The sequence below is a fragment of the Macaca fascicularis genome, chromosome 17 (assembly GCF_037993035.2).
Source record: "Macaca fascicularis isolate 582-1 chromosome 17, T2T-MFA8v1.1".
NCBI classification, from domain to species: Eukaryota; Metazoa; Chordata; class Mammalia; order Primates; family Cercopithecidae; genus Macaca; species Macaca fascicularis.
This window is the reverse complement of record NC_088391.1, coordinates 30,711,231-30,725,897: the sequence shown is the minus strand read 5'-3', so window position 1 is coordinate 30,725,897 and position 14,667 is coordinate 30,711,231. Positions and strand designations below refer to the sequence as shown.

Below are 14,667 nucleotides of genomic sequence, written 5' to 3'. Positions count from 1 at the left end.
ATTCACCCCTATCTCCCCATAACTTCTGGCAACCACTGATTTTTTTTCTTTTTATCTTTTTCTGCTTTTTTTTTTTTTTTTTAATAGAAATGAGGGTTTTGCTATATTTCCCAGGTTGGTCTCAAATTTTTGGACTCAAGCAGTCCTCTTGTCTTGGCTTCCCAAAGTGCTGGCATTACAGGCATAAGCCACCATGCCCAGCCAAATGTTTTTTTCAATTGTCTCCATAGTTTTGCCTTTTCCAGAATTCCGTACAGATGAAATCACACCATATAGAGCCTTTTCAGATTTGCTTCTTTCACTTAGTAATGTGGATTTAAGGTTCCTCCACGTTTTTCATGCCTTGATGGCTCATTTATTTTTAGCATTGAATAATATTCCATCACCTGGATGTACTATAGTTTATTTATCCATTCACTTACTGAAGGACATCTTAGTTGCTCTGAAATTTTGGCATCTATGAATCAAGCCACTCTAAACATCTGTATACAGGTCTTTGTGTGGTGGACATATGTTTTCTACTCATTTGGGTAAATACCAAGCAGTGTGATTGCCGGATCATAGGTAAGAGTATGTTTAGTTTTATAAGAAACTGCCAAACTGCCTTCCAAAGGGGGTATACCATTGTGCATTCCCACCAGCAGTGAATGAGGGGTTTATCTAAATTTCAGAGGAAATCCAGCTCTCCTGGAATTTTCTGCAGAGGAACGAGGAGAGTAAAGCAGGATGAAATGGGAGTGGGAACCAATCTAAGGAAGTGGTGATAGGGTAAAATAGTGACAAAAAAGATGGAAGGAAGGGAGCTTATGTTTCTGTTCCTTCGTTGCTTTCTGTTTACTAATAACTTCCATGCCACCACAGACACACCCATACACTAGTCCTGAACTGGGCTAAAGTCAGAGACAAGGACTGTGGCTGGTGAGGTTTGTTCCTTAGGAGACCGAGAGCAGGGGAACCCCAAGTGCATCTGGTTAAGAGGAATTGGATCTGCTATTCTCAGAACAAGCTTTCTCTCAAAAAATATTAACTGAAACCATGAATGAAAACCTCAACTCTTCCTCAGATTGCCATTTGAGGGTCTGAAATCATTCATTCTTCCAGAAAATATTTCTTCAGAGCCTGCTATGTGCCGGGGAGTGAGCTGGGTGCTGGATGTGATTAACTCCCTTATACAGTCAAGGGCAGAGCTCAATGTAGCTCACATGCTGAGTTTATCATTAGAGGGCCACTGACTCTAGGGCACAATGAGCAAGTAGAAAAGAGGAGTTAGCATGACAAGCATTTGCTTTAAAAGTAAAGGCCATGTTTATGTCAAAGTTCTAGAGCATAACTGTGTGGTCAGATCTGCAGTGAGTCTTCTGCATCAAATAATGTTTAATAGAATGTGTAAAGGAATTAAATGGGACCTATGGAGAATGAAGATTGCCATATGAAATAGTGAAATGGGGGGCAGAATGAGATATACTGCCATTTAGGCAAAATGATTTATTCACATGGAAGGAGTCTGTCCCAAACTCTCATCTATAACAAAAGTTGCTTTACAAAGGAATGGACGATTTGTATCTTTCTACAACTTTTGGAGATAACATAGTTTCCAACTAATGTCTGCTTTTGGTTTGATATACCACCTAAAATTATACACATGAGGAAGATAAATGATTCTGTTAACAAAGAATGAAACTATCTTTATCCTCAAGGACTGTGATTAAAGGTCAGTGGTTAATGACCAAAATTCTAATGCGGTCACTGGAGTCCTGGCAGAATGACATCTGAAATTCCTTGGATATATCTGATGATACTTTAAAAAACTTCTTTATAAGCATCAAGGGTTAACACAGTACAACCATTCTGTAGATGAACCAGCTGTTGTTGTGTATGCTTAGGTCTCACAGACATGCTTTTAGGAAAAGCGCTTCCCAAACTCACATTCCATCTTGTAAGCCCTTTCTAAGACAAGACTCACCTTTCCTCTCCTGTTGTAGTGCTCCAAGTATCCGGCACTGCGCAAGGCATGAAAAAGGGGCTCAGTAATGACAAGTCAGTAGAAAGACTGATTGACTCTTAGGAGCTTTGCACAACAGTTTCCAGTGAAATGGAGCAGAGAAGAGTCACATACCCATATTTCTCCTATCAACAGAATTTACTTGGCAGTTAATACTGGAAGCCAAAGAGATCAGGATAAATGTTTGTTATCAAAGATGCCTTCCCTTGAGGAAAATTGGTTAGGATCAGATTAATTTCCCTCAAGAGCAGCACACACCTAGGGAAAAGGGCTTTTGTGCCAAAGGACTTAATGTTATTCTTTCCCTTCAATTGCCATTCTGTCTCTAGGGAAAAAGGACTAAAACCAACAAACAAAAAACTCTAAAACAACAAGAAAAAACTCGGCATCCACAAATAAATAAAAAGAGCTCCGATGCAGTATAGAACAAACTGGAAGTCCTAAGCAGAAACAGAAAGAGACCAAGATATAACTGATAACCCAGTTAGTATAACCCAATCTTTGATCTCCTACATTAAATCCTGGAAAATTCCATGGGCTTCTAAAACATGCATCTTTCCTTCCAGGGCATAAGATTCTAAAGAACTTATATCCTATAACATATGTCCATGAATTAAGTATTTTTTAAAAGATGGTTCCCTTTTGAGGTTGGTAAAAAGGAAGTATAACTAGCACCTTGAGTGACATGATGAAGGAAGTGGAAATGTGGCTTTGTTTTCACAGTAGTCTTGCTGTCCCCAGCCTTGCTCCCTCCAAGCCATCCTTCTTATTGCACTGGAATAATCTTTCTAAAACTGACATCAAATCATGTTACTCCCTACCATGGCCTAAAAGCTTTGAGAGCTTTCCATGTCTCTAGAATGGAATCTATAGTCATTATCTGGCCCATGCCTCCTTCTACAGTCCCATTTCCTACCTTCTACCCCACCAAGCCCTAAATTCAGTGATTTTAGTTGCAAGTCATTCGCCTAATCTTTTTAAACAATAAAAGGGAGACCAGCAGCCACTTAGTCAGAGTTTGATTAGGTCATTGGCTCCATTTCTCTACAATTCCCTTGTCTTCTGGTTGGCTTCTCATAGGGTAAGAAAATGGAAACCAACAGCTCATGTTTATGTGCTTCCTCTTCCTCTTCTATGTCCAATAACTGTAAGTGCATCTCTCCCCAACCATCAAACCAAAGTTCTGGGCTTCTTTCTGGTTACACATATCCAGCCCTGAACTAATATCCCTGAGGAATGCCAGGGTGAATTTGCTTAGGCCTGGAGGACATGTCTGTCTGAGAACCAACTCTGGCAAGCAAGTGGATTATGTGGACTGGCTAAGGACAATCAGGGCCCATCCCTGGAGCTGGGCAGGAGATCAATCATACAATTCCAGCCTCAATTCCATTGCTGGGAAATTTTGAGGGAAGGAAAGAATGGATGCTTCAGAATTCAAACTACTTACGATTATTTTTATTTTATTTTTATTTATTTATTTTGAGACTGAGTCTCGCTCTGTTGCCAGGCTGGAGGACAGTGGCATGATCTCGGCTCTCTGCAACCTCCGCCTCCTGGGTTCAAGTGATTTTCCTGCCTCAGCCTCCTGAGTAGCTGGGACTACAGGTATGTGCCACCATGCCTGGCTAATTTTTGTAATTTTAGTAGAGATGGGGTTTCGCCATGTTGGTCAGGATGTTCTCGATCTCCTGACCTCGTGATCTGCCTGCCTCTGCCTCCCAAAGTGCTGGGATTACAGGCGTGAGCCACCGCGCCTGGCCTAATTCTTTTATTCCAAAGTACATGTCCCTGCCCTCTTCCTGGAATGCTATTCCCCACTGTCTAGATAACTCTTATTCTTCCCTCAACCCCAGCTCAAGCATCTCATCCTCTGTAAAGCTTTTTGGGTCTCTCGCCCAAATACAATAGATCACACCCTTCCATGTACCATTCTTATACCCAGTACAGAATTAATTTGTTTTTTCCCATTGTTCATCAATTATTTGTTTAATGATTTGTCTTCCCAGATAGAAGCTTAACTCCTTGGGGGCAGAAACTCTTATTTCTCTTTACTCTTGGCACCTATGAAATGCCCAGAGCACATGTGAACATCCTTTGGATAAATTCAGGTATTATGAATTCTGATTCATAAGTTAAATATTGATCACCAAGTTGTATGCTTTGTGTGTAGGTGTGACCTTACCTGACATCATAAACTTGAAAAAGAGATGGGTTCTCAGAAGAAGTATCTGCAGACAGGAGCACAGGCAGATGGAAGGTGAAGTGGCTGTCTCTCTCTGGTCTTGGTTCTCTTGGTCTGGATTCGGAGGAATCTAAAAGTCTTTGAGGGTGCAGGGCATTATTAGTTGCTAAAGATGACCTCTGCCCTGTGAAGGTAGGAACTAAGCGAGAAGCTTCTCAATAGGAACCTCAAGCTGGTAACCTGGCCAGCCAGATGACCTAGTTGCATGTTACGCTCCATGCTTAGGATCCCTTTATCATTCCTAATCAAAAGGAAGGGAGCAAGGATGCCCCAAATACTATTTTGTTTCCCTTCACTGTTCTGAGAAAAACATACCACTTTAACCTTTCCTCAACTTACACTATCGAACAGTTAAAACCTTTACAAAAGGTGAAATAAAACTATCATCATTAGCAACAATTTTTAAATACACTTATTCCTGGTAGGGCACAGTACATGTGGCAAAGAAACGTAGAAAGAAATTGGGCAACTTCAGGAAAGCTAATAACGAATTAACAAATGAGAAGTGCTCAGCAAAGAATAACATTAATGAGCATAATGCAAATATTCTGGAGGGTCCTGGGATTCCAAGATGAGAAGACATGCACTGTGTTAGATGCTAGTATCTGTCATTAAAGTCACAAAGGCAGCAGAAGACAGGCTCCATGACCTCAGCGAAGTCACATATAAATGTAATGACTAGAGACTATTAATAAGTACAAAATAGTATAGTATGAATTATACATTTGTGATGGCACAGCAGCAACATTATTTGACTGATTATGGAGGGAGTGATCAGTGTGAAATCATATTAGTCAGGGCAGGCTTTTGAAGGGGTGAGTCACAGGTTTTTTGAACAAGAGGCTGACACGATGTAGTTGGTACTCAAAAAATATTATCTTAGCAACTGAGTAGAGGATGAACTGAGATGGGGGAACACAAAGCAGAAAGACCAGGGAGGAGGCAGTAATGCAAACGAGCTGTGGGGAGCCTGGACTCGTGTGTGGGCTGTGAAATAAAGCTGGAATGGTTTAGAGCAGGGAATGCAGCTGATTGCATAACAGTGTGGGCTTTTCAGATAAACTGACTTGGGTTTCAATCCTGGCTCAACTACTGACTGACTGTGTTACTTGGGTAATTGGGTAACTAACCTACCTGCTCTAAGTCTATCCTATCATCCACAAATGCAGGAAATACTAATACACTAGTAGAAGTTTGTCATTTTTGCTGTCCGGTATCTGAAAATTCTTCCTGACTTGAGTGAATTTCAATGTAAGTGGGAAGCCACAAAGGGGAAACATTCCCTGCCTCCCTCTGGCAGCTAGGGCATAGACACATGCCCTGAGCAGGGCCAGTTGGTGTGCACACATCTCTCTGTACTTAGGGGTAGTGATGCAAAGGCACTGTGATCAGTTTGAGATTTTCAAGGCTGCTGTGGTGGGCATGAGAGTCCAGAGACATGGTGGAACATGTCCTGGGAAATTGTTGCAGAGGTAGAACCTCAACTCTGTGCTCTGCTTCTTCCCTTGGCTCCCAGTGCTCCACCTTCTATGTACGCTGCGTGTTGCCTGATACACTTCCAGTAAGTTCCTTTTCTGCTTGAGTTACCTGCTGCTTGCCACCAAGAGCCTTGACTGGAATACAACCTCACTGGGTTGCTTTGGGGATTGAATAAGATGGCTCATATAAAGCGCTTAGTTCTGTACCTGCCATGGTTACTAAATGGTGGAGCTAAGAAAACAGAAAGAGCTTGCGACAGAAGGGTCACAGACTCTGAGAACTAATTAGATGTGAAAGAATAATACAAAAGAAGAATGGAAAAGGTAACACCAAGTCTGCAAACCTGCCTTCCATATTATGGTTCTGCCTTTAACAAGAATATGGAAGCTGACAGAAAGACGCCTGCTTGAAAAGAGGCTAGACAGCAATGGCAAAGGAATCCATCTCTTAGCACGTTGATTGAGAACTTAGTGTTTTGCCGACAGGACGAAGCCGAAATTTGTTAGCCAGGCCCTTGAGGTACTTCGTAACCCTGTCCCAACCTGCCTGTCCAGCCTCAGCTCTTACCACTCCCTGAAAGACACCTGATTTTGGAGTCAGAGCCAGCTGCATGGTGTCCCGCGAACACACTGTGTTATTTTGAGCCTTGTTGTTTTAGCACACTGCATTCTCTTTGCTTGGAATGTCCCAATCATCCTCCCTCAACTTCAACTCCCCATTTAAGACTCAGTTTACATATTTTCTCCTCAATGAAGCCCTTCCCCACTCCTCCCAAGTAGAGTTACTCCCTCCCTCTTCGGGGTTCCCACAGAATTCTCTTCATGCCTCTCTGATAGATCACATTTTATTCTAATTTTCTCTTTGTATCTTTCTCTATACGGTCCCAGACACTAAGGACAATGGTTTAGTCGTCCTTGTGTTGCCAATGCCTAACATTTTCTGGCACAGAGACAATACTTCACAGGCTCCTTGTCGAACACCCAGAATATTTATTTCTGTATTTAGTTAGAGATAAAAGGGTATGACTATCAGGTAATGAATCTGATTCAACAATTCACACACAAAAGTCAGTCTTGGTTATTATTTGTTAATGTGTCAAGCAATAATTGGTGTCCATTCCACTTCCTAGCTCCTAAAGGCCAGAGTTTGGGTTTAACTCACTTACTACCAACAGGAGTTTGCAACAACAGGTACAGTAAAGTATTTTAAATCCTTTTTAAGGTGCTGCTTTGATGTAACCAAAGCAGCTTTGCTAGGATGCTGAAGAGACCCTGGCTGGGGATCCTGCTATGAGGGGCCAAATCAGCAACCTTGGTTAGTTTTCTCTGTAAATCTCTCTCCAGCTCTGATCCTCATAACTCAACCAAGTCACCTTTCCCAAACAGAAACTCCTAATGAAAAGAAATATTTCCTTCATATCTTCCCAAGTTAGGCTTAAGTACAAGGTCCCAGAGGAACATAGCCATTAGACCAAAATTTAGTAATTTGATTTTCCATTGACCTCAGCAATTATTCTTTTATATTTTACCAAAAGGATTTTAGAGATTTTTGTTTTTAATTCATTTTGAATAAATAATACAGTCCTATGACTCAAAAATTCAGAAGTGTACAGTGTCAATTCTCTCAACCGTTTTCTCCTAGCCATCCAGATTCTCTATCCCTGGGCCACCAACACTGTGACTTACCGCTGCATTCTTCCAGGGACATTTTATGCATATTAGGAAATTTTTTTTCTTTTACTGCCTTTTGCATAAAACGTAAAGGAACACATATGTGTTCTTTTTTTTCACTAAACAATTTATGTCTTACAGATCTTCTCATATCAATATCTATCAATACATATCTTTTTTCCTGGCTGTGTGGTATTCCATTGCATGGGTGGACTGTAATCTGTTAAGCCAGTTCCCTATTGATGGGCCTTTAGGTTTTTCCCAATCTTTTCTGTTTTACAAACAATTCAGCAGTCTTTTTAAACCTCCCTCCAAGTTTCCTACCCAGCTTTTGCCTACGTTTCAAAATATCCTGTCACTCTTATCTCACGGAGAAAACAGAGGCCATTAGATTGAAATTCCATCAGTTGCCTACCTGTCATCAATTGCCTGCCACCTTGTACTTTATATTCCTTCAAACCAGGGTGTGGTTCTCCGAATGAGCCATGTTCTCTCTTGCCTCTGTCGCTTTCCATATGCCATTCGCACTCCCACTATCATTGGTTTGCCCAGGAAACCTCTAGTAACCTTTCAAAATCAAGCACGGATATCATGCCACCGGGAGTTAATCAGTTGCTGCTGTGTATTATGACTGAACCTTGTTCCCCTCCCACTGTTGTACTCACTATGCTGGTTTAAAATTTGTGTCCGAGTCTATGTTCTCATAAGTCTGTGAGCACCTTGAAAGCTAATTCATATCAAGATGCCCAGCACTTAGTAAAGTCTGGTAATGGAAGCTATTCAACAAATATTTGTTGAATAAATGAATAAATAATGTGGAGATATAAACATAGGCTGTAATGACAGGTATTTGCAGAACAGTAGAATGCGTCTTCAACCTTGCAGGCTGTGTTGGAAACAGAATTGGACCAGAAAGCAAGAGACCCGGGGCTAGTTCATAGAAACAGGAAACTCTCCCAACATGTTCATTGCTGTATCCTCCGTGCCTAGAAGGGCTGGCTCTTGACCGGTGCTGGCCAAGAACAAAGCTTTGTGTTATATTTGGATTTGAATCTGCTAATGATGAGCTTTATTGCAAACAGTTCGTAAAGAGAAAGTTAAAATCAGAAGGGCTATAACTTTTGGACTACCAGGAGAACATATGCAATACCCAGTCATGGATAAGTTATTATAATGCCAGTGAACTTCTTAAGTTGAACAAGTACAACCAATTGACTTCTACAAACATATTTTATAGATTAAATCACACATATTCTATAGCCACGGGTTTTTCCAGGTTTGGTGCTAATCACATATTTTCTCTGGGAAATGAAACAAAACCTGAATGTTAATCTTAGGTCAAGTGGGGCTCTTGGCTCCTTCCCTGTGCACATTAATGAGAGCAATAGTATGACCATCAGAGCCTGAGCCACCATAGATTTAAATTGAAACAAGCCCTTTACCAAACCTGGCCTGTCCCCAGCCTGCTGTGGTCACCTGAATGCAAATATGCCCCTGCCCTCTCTTCCTTGTCTTATTGAACAATAGTAACATACATGATAATGTCAGTTCTCCATCAATTTATGAAAACAAGATTCTTTCATCCTAATGCTTCTGATCCAATACAGTGACTCAGAGATTGTTTTTCAACTAAGACCAAATCAAAGCTTTAGCTTTACAATTTTTATTTCTACAGTGTTCAATAAATATTTGTTGATTGACTGAATGAGTATTTTGCCATTAATTAACTCTGTAACCTTGGAACAGTTTCATTTAATTTTTCTATGCCTCATTATTCTCATCTATATAATTGAGTTTAAGTTATATTTTTCAAATTATTTTGATGGTTTAAACCCTTCCTTCAAAGTAAATCTTAAGGCCAGGCTTGGTGGCTCACACTTGTAATCCCAGCACTTTGGGAGGCTGAGGCGGGTGGATCACTTGAGGCCAGGAGTTCGAGACCAGCCTGGCTAACATTGTGAAAATCTGTCTCTATTAAAAATACAAAAATCAGCTGGGCGTGGTGGCACACACCTGTAATCCCAGCTATTTGGGAGGCTGAGGCAGGAGAATCACTTGAACCTAGGAAGCGGAGGTGGTAGTGAGTCAAGATTGCACCATTGCACTCCAGCCTGGGCAACAGAGCCAGACTCTGTCTCAAAAAAAAAAAAAAAAAAAGGAAACGAAAAAGAAAATCTTAAGCAGAATCTAGCATTTAGAGCAGAGAAAAGTGAGGCTGCTCTAGATGAAATAGGTTTCGGGGTCCTAAGACTCCTCTTTTCCCACACCCATTTCTGCTCCCGAGCTACTTTGCTGAACCCACAGGACCCTCTGAGGTACCATTTGTACAAGCACTGGACTGAATAGAAATACAAATATAAATAGCATTGACTCTCAGACTTGTAAAAACAAAACAAAACAAAACAAAAAAATTACAATCAACTGGATGCAGAGAGTCCCAACCTGCAGCCTCGTAATTCTTAGGAATTAAGATTAACCACCCAGACAAATTAATCTGGTTTCTTTGCCTTGGAGGGTATTACATCAACTCAACCAATGTCAATTGATTTTTTAATGCTAAGCTGAATTGGAAATTATATATATATGATAAATTAACAATGAACATGACTATACTAATAATAAGCAATGAACATGAGAACATGAACAAACTACTAATGAATATATTTTAGTAGACACAATTTCTCAACATATGAAAATGGGGGGAGGAATAAAGGGAATCTTTGGGGAGTGAAAAGGTTGAGAATCACAATGAATTCCTTTCTCTTTCTCTTCATACAAATAAAATGGGCCAGAGAAAAGTGAAATGGCTTGCCTAAGCCTTCACAGCTTACTTAGTGGCAGATTCTGCACTGGGACGTGGAACTTGTAATTTCCAGCCCAGTGCTCTTTCACTGACCATGTTGTTTCTTTATAAGGTTAGAACTTTACCTTTATGTATCTGGAATCCATGATCAGAATGCTACAGAATGATAAAACATCCACATTATCTCAGCATTCATTATCTGAGTCCCTGAAGTCTGAAGCAGTATAGGAGACTAAAAGTCATCATAACCTAGAAATGTTTATTTATCAAATGACTGCTTATAAAAGCCACTCAAACAGTCATATCCATTAAATATTAGCTTTGCTTCCTTCCTTCTAGGAGCAACTTTTTTGTTAGGTAGGTATCTAGCTGGTGACTGGATTTTTATACAGAGTGGCAATACAGTACAACTACAGTGCAAATCAAACACACTGTATTTGTACTGTATTGCCAATGTGCATAAAGCAAATCTTGCAAATGGTATAGGATTTTATAGGATTAATAAAAGAAAGTTGAATGTTTAGTCCACAGTGAAAGAGGGAGAAAAACATAGCTGATATTGTTATCGAGTAAAAGGGGCTCACTGTCCAATGCACTAGAAGCCCATGCTATGACACCATGTTTTTGAGAAAAGAAAAGCTTTGTATTGAAAGTCAATCCCAAGGAGACAGAAGTCAAGCTCAAATCTGTCTCCCTGTACTGGCTTCAAAGCAGTATTTTTATTAGAAAAGTTTCAGGGGGTGGATTCTGAGATTAGCAGGTGATTGGTGGAAGGAAAGCAAAAGTCTGGAAAGTCTTTGGGCATGCTCAGTTATCTCTTCATGCTATCTCATGTGTCACATGTGCAAATTCAGGGGGAGTTGGTATGAAACATACGGTGGAAATTCAGGCTGTGCTGTCAGCAAGCTCCTTCTGCACCGACTCCAGTTGGTCATATTGGTTCCAAAGGATTTCAGCCATTTCTTTTATGTGATAAGCAGAGGGCGTTTCAGCCTTTCAGCAGGTTGTTTCTTTTTTTAGTCTGTCATCCTGCAAAGTCAAGAATTTGTTAGTCATTGGTTTCTTTAACTCTTTTGGGCATAGTTTCAGTATTGAAGAGGTAGACAAGGGCCAAATTAGGGAGGCCTTATGGGTTTCACTAATGGTTTTCATTCGGATTGTCTTTTAAGCAGAAGAACTGATCATCAGATTCACCTTTAAAATTTTCATTTTGAAATTGGCAAATACAATAAAATATATAATCTGGCAATTGTATTTCTATGATTCTATCTCATAGATGCATATCCACATGTAGAAACAACACATGTATAAGGTTATTTATTGCTGTATTATTTGTAAGAGCAAAAAATGGATATGACTCCCATATTCAGCAAAAGGGGCCTGGTTAAATAAACAATGGTATGACATGCAGCTGTCAAAACAAATAAGGAAGCTCTCTATGTAGTGATACATATGGAAAGAGCTTTAGGACATATGGCAAGGGAAAGAAAGCAAGATGTAGAACAGTGTATATGGTAGGCTATCTTTTGTGTAATAAGGTGGGAGAAAATATATTTGAATATGCTTGTAATTGCCTTAAAAACCCAAGGAGGATTTTAAAAGTATATGGATGGAAGGGATATCATTGGAGGGAGGGTTGGGGTGAGAAGTGCAGGAGTGAATGCAAGACTTCTCTGAACATCTCTTTTTACAGTGTGTGAAATTTTGAACCTTGTCAATGTAGTAGTTAATACAAACAAATCCATTTAAAAATCACTCTGGCAGCTCTAAGGAGAGTAGATTGTAGGGAAATAGAGTAGAAGCTGGAGCCCATTTAGGAAGTCACCAAAGTAGTTCAGGCAAGGGCTGAAGGTGGCTGGCAATTACTTGGAGGTAGCAATGGAGCTGGTGAGAAATGGTGAGTTCAGGGGTGTGGTGCCAACTGGACTTGCTGGTGGATATAGTGTGTGAGAGAAAAAAAGAAATAAAGAATAATTCCTAGATATTTGTCTTCAGCAACTGGAGGAGAAGAGAAGTTAGAGTGAAGGTAGGAAGAGAGTGCAAGGAAAACAGAATCAAGGTTTCTGTTCTGGACACATTTTTAATACTGGCATGCCTCTTAGGTGTCGAAGTAAACATGTCTACAACTAGAGAAACATCAAGGAGGATAATGACAGCAGAGATGTTTCCAAAAATAATGAGTTCAAAATTAAAGGACTGAGAGCCCCTGGGAAAAGTTCATAAAATCCTCGAACATTTTTGTCAAAATGTTCATCTTCACTATCATGCTGTACAAATAAACTATAAAGTGAAGAATGTCATTTGGGCTATTATAAAATTTCATTGGAAAAATTACATCCCCAAATTCCAATCCATTTATTCTTAGTTCTAGGAATAAGTATCTAGATATCATTATAGCCTACATTTCATTACATATGAAATATAATAAACATGATTTCACAATTTGTATTGCATTTTTCAAGATAAAGTTTGAATGCAAGCTTTCCCACTATTTCCTATGAAATATAAGTGGCCTTTTTGATATCCTGAACAAAATGCAAAAGGACTGCTATAGTTTGAGTGTGTCCCCTCCAAAATTTGGGTGTTGAAACATAATGGCTCATGTGATGGCATTAAGAGTTGGTGCATTTAAAAGATGATTAGTCTATAAAGGCTCCTCCCCTCAAGAATGGAATTAAGGAACTCATAAAAGAGGTTTCACGTAGCCTTCGGCCCTCTTGTCCTTCCCTTCAGAAGATGCAGCAAAAGAGCACAGTCTTGGAAGCAGAGAACCTGCCCCTTACCAGACAACAAACCTGCCAGAGGCTTGATGTTGGACTTCTCAACCTCTGGAATTGCGAAAAATAAACTTCTGTGCTTTATAAATTACAGGACAGAATCTTGCAGTGGCCAAAACACAGGGAAACAGATGCAACATAAACATTTTCTCTTTAACAACAAGTTCACATCTTTATTAACAGAATACCTTTCTACATTTCCTAAATTCATAATGGCAGGAGGTGGAGAGTAATAATTTTTCTTATTTTACTGCCCTAGAAGTTAAATAAGTATTACTTGGTAAAAAACGCAAAACTGCTCTCTTAAGAATTCTGCCTGAAACTACTAATTTTTCTTTTGTGCATTTATCCTGAGTAGGACAGGCTTTGGAAATGTCCCACTGTTAATACAAGCAGAGACTTACTGGTTGTAGTGTTTGCTGTGATGCCCAATGTGGTAGTCAGCTGGGGTGGCTATAACAAATTTCTATAGACTGGGTGGTTAAAACAACAAACATTGATTTCTCATGGTTCTGGAAGCTGGAAGTTTGAGATCAAGGTGCTGGTATGGTCAGGTTCTGGTGAGCACTCTCTTCCTGGTTATGTCCTCACAAGGCCTTTGCTTGGTCCTCGCGTGCAGAGAGAGAGAGAGAGAGTATGTGTTCTTGTCTACTCCTCTTTTTATAAGGGCATTAATCTCATCACAGGGGCTTCACCCTCATAACTTAATTTAAACCTAATTACCTTTCAAAGCCTCATTTCCAAATACCACCACACTGAGGATTAGGGTTTCAACATATACATTTTGGAAGAACACAAACATTTGGTCCATCGCATAGCACCCAGCCCAGATTCCCCTTCAGGCTGGAGACCCTCTTACTCTCTGGTGCAGAGAGTGTTGGCTGCTGACAGGTTACAACTGAGGCCTCCCAAAGACTTGCCTTCGATGAAGGAAGTGGCCTCTCCCAAGGTCTCCTATCCATAGGGGTGAGGGGGTGGCTGCAACAGGCGTGGGAGATGCAAAGACCCAGTCCTCTTGACTCAATTCCACACAACCTGAATGAGCCATCCCACCTCCTGAGCGCCCCTCCCCAAGAGGTCACCTCAGGCCAAACTCTGCCACTGTCCTACTTCCTCATGCCCTCACAAATGTTTTCCCAATAGACTCCTGCACACAACTCTCTGTCTCAGAATCTACTTCCTGGGGAACCCAACCTAAGACAGTAGAAGACCTCATTAATAGCATATTCAAGCAATCAATAATCAAACGATGCAGATTTCTCTATATTTTGTGTAGGTTAAGCCACAGTGCAAAAAAAGCAAACATGGTGGATAATGCTCAAAATACAGAATACATGATCAGACACTCCCAGGGCTTGCTGTATGCACTTTGCATATATCACACATACATTCATGGAAGAGAAATATCTTAGGTCTGTTTGGTACCATATGATTTTGGCTGTCGCAGGAAGTAGTCTCTTTGCTCATTATAACTGATCTCTGAATTCATCACCATAAGAGACTACCAAGTTTTGATCCCATTATGCTAGAATTTATTTTTGTTTCTTAAAGATGTATAACAACAGGGAGCCCAGCTTCAGGCAGGGTATAGTTGGAAAAAATGGAGAGTAAATAAAATGAGTTTGCCACTTCAGCAGAGCTCCTTAAGAATTCCTCAGTGTGGATTCTGTGGCTGCATCTAAAATACAGGCCTT

At 40.3% G+C, this 14,667-nt stretch overlaps 1 long non-coding RNA gene across 3 annotated transcripts in view; it reads right to left on the bottom strand.

Annotated features, from left to right (window-relative positions):
- Positions 1-10,434: 10,434 nt before the first annotated feature.
- Positions 10,435-14,667, bottom strand: part of LOC135968113 (uncharacterized) — a 96,530-nt gene continuing 92,297 nt past the window's right edge. For 2 of the 3 annotated variants that reach the window (XR_012426977.1, XR_010582600.2), the window contains exons 4-5: positions 13,378-13,581; positions 10,435-11,225 (exon numbers count right to left, since the gene is read on the bottom strand). This is a non-coding gene — a long non-coding RNA (uncharacterized lncRNA). The remainder of the gene's footprint in view (positions 11,226-13,377; positions 13,582-14,667) is intronic. The other variant, XR_012426978.1, reaches the window with a different exon arrangement.